This window comes from Anarhichas minor, unplaced genomic scaffold (genome assembly GCF_050575085.1).
Source record: "Anarhichas minor isolate MPS153535 unplaced genomic scaffold, ASM5057508v1 ptg000094l, whole genome shotgun sequence".
NCBI lineage: Eukaryota > Metazoa > Chordata > Actinopteri > Perciformes > Anarhichadidae > Anarhichas > Anarhichas minor.
In genome coordinates this window covers 483,282-496,773 of record NW_027466540.1, presented here as the reverse complement: position 1 = coordinate 496,773, position 13,492 = coordinate 483,282, and the positions used below count along the sequence as shown (strand labels likewise).

The window sequence follows — 13,492 nt, the reverse complement described above, 5'->3', positions numbered from 1 at the left end:
AAATACATGTTAGGAAAAACATAGAGAGGAGTCATGTTGATATTTGTTTGTGTGTGAAGTGATGTGCTGCATTCACCCAGAATAAGACAAAGAACGAGAAATATGCATGATGGGCAAAGACAGAAGGGTAAAAAAAAGGAGATCATTTTCACTTTTGTAAACAGGCAAACTACGCTTTTGGTTCTATTTATTTAAAAGATGTGAGATCAACACGAGACCAAGGATAAAACACAGAAACATCAACAGAGATTTTTTATTCCTGCTTGGGTCACTTGTACTGAAAATATAAGTAGTCTTGTACTATTATGAGCTTTGGATCAAAGGCTCCTTCAAAGAAAGTAAGTTGGTTACGAAGCAGCAAACTTAAAACCCCTGAAAAGTTACATTTTGACGTAAGTTTGACTAAACAGTATATGCAACACTGTTTCCTAAAAATTATTATTGTTAACACTTTCTATAATGTCTATAATTAATTAGAAACATACTTATAATGCATTATAATTTGCTTATAGAGCTGTTTAAAGGTTGCTGCCTGGACAGCACATATGAGATATTGATAAAGTGATTGTTTATCGTAAATAAACCCTCTGGGGCTGTTGTGGTTGTTACACAACGTGAAGTTTTTGCTCGCACGCCCTTGTCTCTGAAGTCCACGCCAGGTCTCCGTGTCGGCGTTCGTCCTAAATATCACAGGAGCTTCATCAGACGCTGGCAGACGACAGCGTTTTCTGACAAAGCCAACGGCCAGAAGTAAAATAAATAAGATAAGACAGTCTCACTGACAAACTCACAGCAAATTACGCTGAATCCAAGTGCCACTTAATCAGGACACGGCGTTCCAGGCCAATCACATGTGGACGCAATAAACTGAAGAGTCCACTGCAACTACAAAAGACCGCCCCCCCCCCCTTCCAAAGAAAAGTCTCCAAACCCCATTAAAAAGACATTAAGTGTCTTTCATAGATTCGGGCAAAGTCAACTTCACAGGATAATTACCCCGTAATCATGTAATAAGAGAGACTCAGTGATGAGATCTCCTGACAGCTATCATCCACACAATGGAAGAGAGACAGAGAGAGAGGTTAACAACAGAAGAGAGAGAGAGACAGAGCGAGACAGAGACAGAGATAGAGAGACAGAGAGAGAGATAGAGAGAGAGACAGAGATAGAGAGACAGACAGAGAGAGACAGAGAGAGAGAGAAAAGGGGGAAGAACAGGTATAAATAAATACGGGAAGAGAGGGATGAAATGGTGATAATAAAAGAAGGACAAACGCAGGTAAAAGCGATTTATAAAAAAAGAGAATCGGAGATAAAGAGGGAGAATGTAAAAAAACTTCCGAGCTGATGAAAGAGAAGGCGCACAAAGCGGAAGACACTTTAACTAGGCCATGGCCTGGCAGACAGAAAGAGAGAGAAGACAGAGGAAAGAAAGAAAAGAGAGAAACATAAAGAGGGGAGGACTAGAGAGGGACAACAGTTTAAAGAGGCAGAAAATAGAGAGAGAATCAAAAGCATTTACATTTGACAGAAACGGAAATATCACAAAAGCTAATAAGACAAAATGAGGTGTTTTTGGTGCATTTTATATCTGCAGAGTCTTTTGAAAAAAAGTGTCTCAATCATTTTGGGGGACAAAAACCAAAACACATTTGCCAGAAAAATGGAGAGGTTTTTCAACACTTAATTAGTATCGGGCAAGCTGTTATCTGTCCCCAGTGTCACTTAATGTTGGACATATTTCATGCTCTCACAGCCTTGATCAGCTCCTCGCAGCCTGCACAGGAGACCAGTTTTTATGGCCGCACAAGTATCCAGAGTCCTGTTTGAATTGTTGCGCTGTGCAATGAGACTGAACTAATCCTATGTTATTATAAATCGAATGCATTTACATCGCTGTTTACTGCGTCCTTCAACTAATGAGATTTTCCTCAGCAGGTATAAAAATGATTGTTTAAGTGATTTATTGTGGGGTTATTGAACATGAATACTTATTGAGAACCGACCCCCGTTCAAAGAGGGAACCAAAGTCAGTCGAACCCGATCCGGATAGACGTGAGGACAATTAAAACAACCCAAATATAGAAAGAAAGAAAGAAAGAAAGAAAGAAAGAAAGAAAGCTGCATTTCACAGCTCACACTCTGCGTTTAGCTCCCAAAGAACCAGCAACAACCTGATTTTGTCTGCATATGATTTGGGTTTTTGACCCAACTCAGGTCCAAGTTCAGGTCGTTACCAGGAAACAAGAGGACCTCCAAACCTCCAGACCTCAAGACCTCAAGACCTCCAGACCTCAAGACCTCCAGACCATAGCATCAAGCTACGGAAAACTGTCAAGTACGGAAAGCTGGCATCAAGTGTTTCCTTCAGTTTGTTACTTCCTCATTTGAATAAAAAAACTTTTCCAACTTAAGACTTTAGTTCTTCGTTTAAAGGATCAGTCCGGCGGTTTAGTTGCACATCCACAAGGGACAGATTGTATTCCTTAGATGGGTCAAATCTCCATGAACCCCAAATCCTACATTTCCCATAATGCAACTCAATATCATCTTGTTTCTTGTAGCCTTCTTTTCCTAACATCTGTTTCTAACACCAGAGCTTCTGATAGAATACATGACCCCGATGACATCACATCAGGGTGTCACTTTGACACAGAACTGGTACTTTGTCAAATGGAAAAAAGGGTTTATATTCGATGAAATACAATCTATAAATAGATTATTGTTTTGGTACTTAACTCTTATTATTGTTGTTGTATTGGCCCAGGTATTGTTTTTCTACTTTACCCTACAGTAGAAGTCAAAATGCCAAATATTTGCTGAAAAAAGGAGGCTGTCCTACTTTTGTTGTTGTATGACTGTAAATTTAATATTGTGGGGCTAGTGAGACTAAAACAAAGCAATTTACAGAGTTACTTTTAACAAAAGTAGAATCACTTTTCTAATATAGCTTTTTTAATACAGCTGCACTTTATCCAGTAGTGCTGTCCCCCAGACCACCAAACAGACTTCGTTTTGTACTTGAAGCCCCTCAAAATACTAGCCAATAAGTGCAGCGCCTCCCATCAAGACATTAAAAACATACATTAACTCTGTGGGTTTATTTAATTCCTCCACAGATGGTACTAAACCCCGGTCTTACACACCGTCTCTGGCGGTCAGCCCGAACTCGTAGAACCAGAGTTACACTCTTGCCTGAAGTCGTAACGGTTGAAGAGACAGATTCTGAATAAGTTGTGGAGGCGTATAACTGGTGTTAAGTTGCTCTTTAAAGGAGTCAAATTAGACTTTTATTTGTAGATAGTAAAATAATCGCTGCCTGGAGCTTAAATTCTAACCCAAATCTCAACAAATAATGTGAATTTCCATTGTTGTTTTCTACTTCTGTACATGCCGGTTTGCTTAAAAATACTTTTGCCAGAGACCCAGCTGCTGCCAGAGGTGAGGTGGGAAAAGAGAGATAAAACAAGAGGAAAAAAGAAAAGAGTGTAGGAGGAGAGAGGAGAGGAGGGCACATCTATAGGAAGAGGTGGAGGGAGACGAGCGAGTAGGAGACGAAGAAAAAGAGAAGAAAGGAGCGCCGATCGACAGGAAAAGGGAAAAAGGCCGAGAGAGTGTAGGAGGTAAAAACAGAAAAGAGCCCAACAGAGAGAGAGATGGAAGGAAACAAGAGACTTTAAAACAGACCGGACGGCGGAACAGAAGAGCTGCAGACGGAGCTGCAGGCCGAAGCGTTTTTCACGGCGAGGAAAGCAGCGCCAGAAAAAGAAAGGAAGAAAAAACAAAAAACACACACAACACTGTCATGTTTTGCTGCATCACTGGATCGGCCTCGAGGACTCCGGGCCAACTTCTGACGAAGGTGGGGGGGTAGGGGGGGGGAGTCATATGCCGCTTGGCTGCGTCCCATTTCTTTGTCAGGCTCAGCTCGCCTCCACGAATCCTTGTAATTACTTGTACAGTATTTGTGTACAGGGGATTGTTCAGAGCGTGGTAGCGCTCCGTAATTATGTCGAAAAAAATAAATAACTCTGCAGCCGTGACAACACTGATTTGCAAATTGTAAGAAGAAGGCGGATGAGTTCAGAAAACAAACAAACATTTGTCCCTTTTTTCTTCTTTCTTCTTCTACTGATATGATTTTTCAAGGCCAGCAGTGGTAATTTTAGATAGATGTGACAATCAGGATATTCCCCCCCCCCCTTCCTATTCCAAATCCTCCTAAAAACCAAATTCAGACCCGGATGGGACACCAGAACTCTCCCGGTGAAAGTGACACCGGAGTAACCGGAGTGGATCGGCCCGGGTGAGGCAGAGTTCACTGCAGGTTTTTACAGCGTCGAACATATCACACTTTCTCCTCCATCAAGGGTGAAGAAAACCATCAGACTTACAGCAAAAATATCTATCTCGTCCATCCATTTATCTGACGGCATTTTAGGCAATTCAGTCTGCATGTCGAGGCGACCAAGGGCAAACCGGAGACAAAAGGGTGTCGAGGAGGAAGCCTGAAAAAGAAGGTAATGAGGAGATATCTTGGGAAATGAAATGACAAATTGGGAGGACGAGAGGAAGATCTGAAGGCGCCAAGTGTGCTAATATGAGGGGTTAAAGACGTTTTTACTGGAGCAAGGGCAAACTGGAAGGGGACGGGGACTCTCGGGGAGACAGACGACCGAATGTTTCGGCACAGAAAAGAAGTCGCTAAAAAACAAGTTCCACACCCCCCCCCCCCCCCCGGTGTGATCTGAAGTCGGGTGGCTCAATAACTCATCCTGCAACCAAACGCTCACAGATCTGACCCCACAAACACCAACTTACAGGAACAAACCGATCCAAAACAGTTCAAATCAGTTCTCTGACCTGTTCTATCTTTATTTTTTACCAAGCTTTGTTATCTCTACCAGGAGATTATGCATTCAAAAGTTTGTGTGCGTGAGTGTCCGTCTGTCCACGGCAAATCTTGCCTGCTACTGGACCCCCTCAGCCTACATGTTTATGTGCTCATGTATGACTGGGATTAACAATGTTATCGGTTGTTTTATACCGTCATTGACTGACACTCTTAAATGGCCATTAGGGACCGCAAGTCTGCTTCAGTTTGGACTCTTGTATCCAGTTGTTCATCTCTTGTACCCTGCAGTGCCGATATTAAACCGACAGATTTCGAACCATGAAACGCCTGACGAGCCTCCATGAAGGCCCCGACTTTGGACCCCAACAACTGCCCTCACCACACAGCCTCCTGGGTAAAAAGATAACATGTAAATGAAACGACTAAAGCAACGACTGACGGCTATGAGACGTTTGGAAACTAAAAGCGTCCTGGTTTTTGGCGTCCTCATGCCGCCCCTCCTCGAGGCCCAACGTCCTCATGCAGCACGAACTGCCATCTCCATGTGTGTGTGTGTGTGTCGCTGTTTGAATATAAGTGTGCGTAGGGATGCTAAATGATTGATCAAAGGATGCCTTTGTGTAGGCACCTCGTGGTGCTAATGCATCATTAACACAGCTGGCAGTATGACCCAGCTCTTCCGAGAGTGCCGGTGCTATTTCCAGCAGCTTCCTCTTAAGCTTATAGAGATCCCAAATCTCACTCGTGTTATATAAGAGTTCTGCGAACCCTACAGAAGGGGCGTCATGAGTAGTTTTACCTCAGGATATTTTAGCTGGGATCTTTTAGAGGAGGGGGAAAGAGGCCTGGATGTTTTAACTGCAGTCTGTAGGAATTACTGACATGGGACTGAAATTAAAGACAGAAACAATCTTTCTCTCCTGAAAGATAATCCGTCGTCAGAGCTCTAAACAGGTCTCTGTGATACAGACACAATCAGACACTTTACCCAAGTATCATGAGAACACATTATTTCATCAGAAATGAAAATTCGGGGAGAGCAAGTGAGTTACTCTATTGACCGGGAGTTACTGAAAGTTAAGTGGTATAAAAACTGGTATAACAAGCGAGGAAGACCACTTAGTGCTGGTGGACGAGTGAGACAAACAAAGGAGACTAGTCGTGTCTGAGAAAAGTTGACTTTCTACTTGTTATGTAATGTTATGCAAAAAAAGTCAGCTAAGGGTGGTTGTTATTTTCTATGCTTGTTACATTGTTACATTGTGTTGTTATGTTCCGATGTCAGGTTACAATGTTAGAATGTTACGTTAGGATGTTGCGTCAGGATGTTGCGTCAGGATGTTGCGTCAGGATGTTGCGTCAGGATGTTGCGTTAGGATGTAGCGAGTAGTTTTTTTGTCTAAACTGAACAAATTGTTTCAAAACTTTAACCACGTGGCATTGTGCATTTCTGAAGCGTGATACGAGGCTGATATTAAACGTATTCATGAAAACATACGTACATCCTTGTTGATGTTGCTCAGTTGATTGTTTTGTATTGTTGAATTGTTTGATTTATTATTATCATTATTTTTATGGTTAAATGTTTGCTAACATTTTTGTTTTGTTCCATTTCAGGGCTCAACACTAACTTCTGAAAAGTGGTTGCAGGTGAACTTTTGATTGCAAAATATGGTATCCATTTATAGTCACTTTGTATTTTGAGAAATTAGGATGCTTCAGTTATACGTCAGCTTGTGACATGTCATGTGTATGGATGTATCATTTTGTTTTTCGTTCAGGTTGTTTTCTTTTCATCAATTTGCACATTCGTTTGTGATGTTGACGGATTCGTCCCCCTAAAGGAAAACAACTTAATCTGCTTCACCATTGTCTCTTAAACCGATGTTTGTGAGCACACAGATCAACAGCACATGCACCGTTGTCTGGTTCTAGCTACGACTCTAACAGCAGTATTTGACTATGACTAAAGCAACACATATTAAAAATGTCATTTAGCTTTTAGCTGTCCCTATATTTTACAAGTTAAAAGGTGTGGTGGTCGCCGCTGATGGCAACCAAAGACCAAGAATTCGTTGCCAATTTATCAAAACCTGGCAACCGTTCTGGAAAACAAGATTAAATAAAAATAATAATAAAAATATATTTGGCCATAACTTAAATTTCCAGGTAAGACAGGAAATCAGTTCAGAAGTTCCCTGTAAATGTATTGAGTGTGTAGAAACTATTCACAGTCACACAACAGCAGCATTGAACACTGCGGACCCTCTGGAAGCCCTCCGAGGACCCCGAGTGGGTCCTGGCACCCCACGTTGGGAAACCACAGACTGAAGGCCAAATGGCACTTTAAACATTAGATAACTTGGAAGTGTTAAATGGCAGCGGAGAGCAGCAGAGCTAAATGACTGATGGATCTTGTGAGGCAATTCAATGTGCTCATGAGAACAAAGCTGGCTTTTCATTGGCAGAGAACCTTGAGAGAGGGAGAGAGAAGGAGAGAGAGATAGAGAGAGAGGGAGAGAGAAGGAGAGAGAGAGAGATAGAGAGAGGGAGAGGAAGAGAGAGTTTTTAGGTTCCGGGTGATTGGCTGGATAATTGGAGCGATGCTCTCAGCGTCGTGTTGTAGGCAGACTCTTGTACCGCCGAGCATCTCAAGGTTGAGTCTGCAGAGCTGAATGTGAACGACATCAATCAATCTATTCAATCCCGCCGCCGCCGCCGTCTTTATCGTTCACCCACTCCTCGTTCCATAAGCGCTGACTTCACGTCACCGGAGCTGTTCTGCATGCACAGATAACTCACAGAGATAAAGAACGGGACGGAAGGACTGATTATTATTTTATTGGATAATTATCGGTCAATCTTTGTGGTGTTTAACAGAATTTATAGCATTATATTTAGCAGCTTTAGTCATTTTAAAAGGCAATATTACTCTTTTTACATTAACAGAAATACTTTATATTTGAGCTGAAATGATTAACAAAAAATGAGTCCCCAATTCTTTTAATAATTGATGAATATATTGAGTAGTTTTTCCAGAAATTCTCTGGTTCAGTCCCATCCAATGTGTTTTTATTGCACTTTAAATTAAATATCTTTAGGTTTTGGACTGTTTGACATTACTTAGATATTTTTCAATATTTTTACTTGGTTTTTGCAGTCGCCATCTTGGTTTTCGGCAGGAATCATCTTGGTTTCGGCCTTGGCCATCTTGTTTTTTTGCAACCACGAGTAACCCGAGAGGGTGCAGCTAAGTATCACTGAATGCTGACATTTATAGGCGAACAAAATGTTACAGTTAAGTCATGAAGTAAAACAAGCGACCTGTCAATCACCGTGTAGCCCCGCCCTAAAGCATCCCCTGCTTTATGGTCTGTTTGACTCCAGCCGACTGAAGTGAGCGAAATGTCAAAAAAAACCTGAATCATGTTTTACACACCAGAAAATCTGGACCGATTCACAGAGATATGCTGACTCACACACACACACTCACACACACACACACACACACACACACACACACACACACACACACACACACACACACTCACCTCTCTCACACACACACACACACACACACACACACACACGATCCCCCTGACCTCCAGCTGTCATGACAGACAAATACAAGACACACAGGCATACCGGCTTCACGTGGCCATGGTTTAGGAATGCAACACACACACACGGCATTCCATCAATTCTCCCTGTGCAAACTGTCTGTCCCCCCCACGACCATGAAATATGAATGAAATACAATTAGCAATTTTACAGAACTTCATCAAGGCCAAGGTCCCCGTTCAAAAAGCCCCCGAAACCAACACGCACAGACACACACACACAAACGCCCACTCATACGCAGACACACACACACACACACACACAAATAGACACACACAAACGCTCACACACACACACAAGCACACACACACACACACATGCGCTCACACACACACACACACACACACCGTCGGAGGAGCAGGTAAATAAATAAATAACGTTGTCCAATCGACCAATCAATCATCTGTCAGAGGAGAGCCGAACATTTTAACAAATATTGACTTCTTTTTAAAGAAATAAAAACTTTTTTTTAGCCCCGCCCCCTTTACATCTTTTTAGTTTTTGGAGCTCGTGACTCTCGTGCCATCCTAAAATATAATGGATGCAGTGACTCATTAAAAAGTGAAAAGGGGAGGGGGGGGGGGGGGGAATTAGGAAAGAGAGAGAGAGAGACGGAGGGAGCGGTGCTTCATTTCCATGGCGTTACCATGGCAACAGCAGCGGAGGAGAGACGGCGAGGTGCCCTTCTGCCGTCGCAGCGCCGAATATTAACCAGCCCGGTATGCTCAGGTGCTAATTAGGAGAAGAGGAGGTGAGGAGGAGGAGGGAGGTCAGGAGGGAGGAGAGGGGACGGGAGTGAGAGAAAGAGAGAGTGAGAGGAAAGGTCACGAGGGAGTAGGAGAGGAGGTAACACAAAAAAAACCTGAGAGGAGGAGAGAAGGGCGGAAGGTGGAGAGAGGAGGTCAGGAGGAGGCAGAGGATGGAGAGGAAGAGGAGGAGAGAAGAGGGAGGAGGAGAAAGAAAAGTGGGAGCAACGAAAGATGAACAGGTGGTGAGAAGAGAGAGACGGAGGAGAAAAAAAGGGAGAGGTGTGAGGAGGTCACAAGTGGGTAGAGGATGGACAGGAGGAAGGGGAGGATAAGGGATGTCAGGAGGGCGGAGAGGATGGAGAGGAAGAGGAGGAAAAGTGGGAGCGTGAATGAGGAACAGGTGGTGAGTGGAGGAAGAGGAGGAGAAAACAAGAGAGAGGAGGAGAAGACAAGAGAAAGGAGGAGGAGGAAAAGTGAGAGCAAGGAAGGGGGCAGAGGATGGAGAGGAAGAGGAGGAGGAGGAGGAGGAGGAGGAGGAGGAGGAGAGAAGTGGAGATGAAGGTGGTGAGAGGAGGTCAGGAGGGGGCAGAGGATGGAGAGGAGGAGGAGGAGAGAAGAGAGAGAAGGAAGATGAGGTGGAGGAGACAAGGGGAGAGAGGAGCAAAGAGGAAGTCACAAGAGGGTAGAAGATGGAGAGGAGGAGGGAGGTCAGGAGGGGGTAGTAGAGAAGGTAACAAAAAAACACAAGAGGCTACAAAACAGAAGAGGAGGAGAAGAAGAGAGGAGAGGAAGGAGATAAAGATAAAAAAGGAGGAGAGGAAGTCGCCATAAGGAGGAAGGAAGTGAGGAAGAAGTCATAAGGACTAAGGAAGAGAGGAAGTAGTATGATGGGAGTCTCGTCTCCTCCTCGCCCGTCAGATTGATCTGCTCTGCTCTGATAGGTCAGAGGAGGACAACCGAGGTGAACGAGGGAGGAGAGACAAAGGAGGCGAGGGAGATTAAAGGGAGAGCAGGAGATGAAAAGAGAGAGAGATGGAGGGATGAGGAACGAGACAGCGGAGGTGTAGAAAGAGAGAGAGAGAGTCGGGTCAATAAAACATGCATGAGGTAGTCTCACTGTGTGTGTGTGTGTGTCCTTTAACATCCTCCTTCTCTTTCTTCTTCACGTGTGTATAAAGTGTTCATCTGTATGTATGTATGTATGTATATATGAGTGAGTGTGTGTATGTGTGTGTGTGTGTGTGTGTGTGTGTGTGTGTGTGTGTGTGTGTGTGTGTGTGTGTGTGTGTGTGCAGGACGTTCGCTCGTGTCTGGTTGTTTAGCCTCTCGTGTATACGCGTGTCCTCACATCACGTGTCGGCGTGTTTCCATGAGTGTGTACGCGTGCGTGAACGTCTCCATATGTGTGCGTCTTCACGTGTGTCCTCAGCTAACATCGTCTCCATCCAGCCGTGAGCTGCCATAAGCCTGAGAGAGAGAGAGAGAGAGAGAGTCTCTGTGCACCCCGACGCAGACTTACATCCAGCTCTATATAGGTCAGAGCAGCCTCGTCCACGCTAGCAGACACCGCGCCGCCATTTCACAGCAGACGTCACGATGGAAAAGTACTAAAAACGTGTGTTAAAGCTGCAGTTAACGTAGATAAAAATAACTTTTTATCATGTTTGGTCACTATGTCCTGGCACGTGCATGAGACGGCATACATTAAGGTGACAAAACAGCCTGTGTGCTAATATTGTAGCATACAACGTGCTACATGATCACTATGTTAGGTGACAGTGGTTAAAATGCTAACACTGAAATTTAGCTACCACTTATTTTAGATACTAGGCTACTTGCTAACACTTTATCATAAAGCTGACTGAAACAACTTGCATGCTAATATTATAGCATACAACACGATGCATGATCGTAGACTCCATGTTATTATTTCAGCTTTCACATAACGAGGCTAACACTTGTAGCCTTTACATTACATTACAGTCATTTAGCAGACGCTTTTATCCAAAGCGACTTACAATAAGTGTATTCAACATCGGTTTTCGAGAGAACAACCAGAAGTCATAAGTGCATCTCCTTTCTTCAAACAAGCATCGAAGAGCATAAACCAGCGCCAACGTACAGTGCAGAAACAAACAAATGCAATAAGTGCCACAAAGTAATATGAATACAATAAGTGCAATAATTACACTTTGCTGAGTGACAAAGGACTTGATGCTACCACATTAGCATAAGCTTTGTTGATTGATACCAGACTCCATGCTAACATTCACTTTGGCATTGCCTTTGATGAGTGGGAGAAGACTTTATGCTAACCATTTTGACAGGGGACACAATGCTAAAACCTAATTTGGGTGAGTGACAGTAGACACTTGCTAGGACTCTAGCATGTACCAAAGTGATTGAAAACAACTTCTGTGCTAATATTGTAGCACACAACATGCTACATGACAGCAGACCATATGCTAACAATTAAGTATTCACTTTGTTGGGTTGACATTGATTCATGATGCTACATGATCACTATGTTAGGTGATAGTGGACACAATGCTGACACTTAATTTAGGTGAGTAACAGTAGACCACATGCTAACACTTTAGCCATACACCAAGGTGACTGATAAAAACATGTATACTAATACCGGAGCACACAACATGCTATAGCAGACTACATACCAATGTTTTACCCTACACAGGTTTGCAGAATGATAGCAGACTGTGTTACCAATTCACCGTTGACATAGTCTAAACTCGAGGCTAACACACACTAACAAATTCACTCAAGCATCCATTTTAGCATTAACTTTATCATTCCCCTGCACCATGCTAACGCTTTAGCAAACTCTAAGTTGAGCAGAAGAGTCTATGCTAATACCAGAGATTACTTTATTGAGTGACAGTGAACTGAATGCTAATGCTTTAGCATTGGTTATGTTGACTGACTCCAAGCTAATATTACGTTATATCGAGCGATAATATAACGTATGCTAACACTTTAGCATTTGTTTTATTAAGTGACAGCAGACTCCAAGCTAAACCTTTAGCATTCGCTTAGATAAGTGGTGTCCAGTAGCATCTGATGTAGAATAGTGTATAAATAATATACAGTACATACGCAGTTGTTGTGTTATTTACAGGTTAGAACATGTGAATAAGGCCACAAGGTTTTGTCATTACCGACAATATATGCACTCAGCGTCCCATAAGGCACTTTGGATAAAAGGTTCCACCAAACGGCATATTTTAATGACAAATCCTTTATGGGGATTTAAAAGGAAAAGGACTCAGAACTTCCTAAAAACAGAAAGAAATCATGTTATTTGTGTCCTGCCTTTTCCTAGGATAAGCTCAGCCATAGGCAGCTGATGATGAGAGATTATTCTAGAGGTATTTTACACAATAAATAAATAAAACACTGACTCACGGTTAGTGTGAAACCAATAATCACGACTGTTAACTGTCACCTCAACGTCTTTCTGCATAAATAAGACTTCCCTCATTATTCATGCTGCTGCCCACGTTATTTAAACCACCCCGGACCTTCTTCTCTGAGTTATTCCTCTGCACCAAGCTGCTCAGTTCCTGGATCCAAAGACACAACGAGAGGTTCCTGTAGCTCAACTGAACCTCGTCACCAATGATATTTTCATTTATTTACCTTAATTTATTAGCCAGGTACGCTCACTTCTGAAGAAACGGCAGCAATGGAGGAAATAAAACAAACAAAAGACTACAAAAGTAAAATAAAGCGAAAATATATATTATCATAATAAACTGTGCACGATGGCAAGATGATAATGTAATACGATTTTATCATTTTATGATTTTATTATTTAGTCCGATTTTATAAAACAGCTTTTGCGTTTTTTCGCTGTAGTTTGAGTATTTATACATATTTTTAATTATTTATTAAAATATATATATTTTCAATCTATTCAGTGCTGTAATTGTATTTTTTATTAACTTTAGTCTCTTCATCTTCTCTCATGTTTGTCTTGTTTTTCATCCTGTCAATCATTTGTAAATCACTTTGATTAGTTTGAAAGTTGCTTTGTTAATAAAACTTGATTATTCTTCAGTGATTTAAATACTTTTAGAGAAACGTGGAGAACGTTGAGACCATAAAAACGTTGACTCGTCTGCAGCCTGCAGGTTCCACGTCTGATGGACAGATGACACCAGAAGAGTTGAGGTATTATACAACAGATCACTGCGGCTCTAATAAGGACGATATGTTGAACTATCTGTAATGTTTGTCCACATACTTC

General features: G+C 42.4%; 1 protein-coding gene across 3 annotated transcripts in view; it reads right to left on the bottom strand.

Moving 5' to 3' along the window:
* Positions 1–13,492, bottom strand: part of LOC142939187 (zinc fingers and homeoboxes protein 2-like) — a 94,438-nt gene that overhangs the window by 15,275 nt on the left and 65,671 nt on the right. Inside the window, exons 3-4 of one of the 3 annotated variants that reach the window (XM_076082405.1) lie at positions 10,574–10,692; positions 9,123–10,159 (exon numbers count right to left, since the gene is read on the bottom strand). The exons of 1 other annotated variant lie outside the window; for it this stretch is intronic. The gene's annotated coding sequence lies outside the window, so the exon portion shown is untranslated. Of the gene's footprint in view, positions 1–4,394; positions 4,663–9,122; positions 10,160–10,573; positions 10,693–13,492 lie in introns of those variants that run through there. One more of the 3 variants, XM_076082406.1, reaches the window with a different exon arrangement.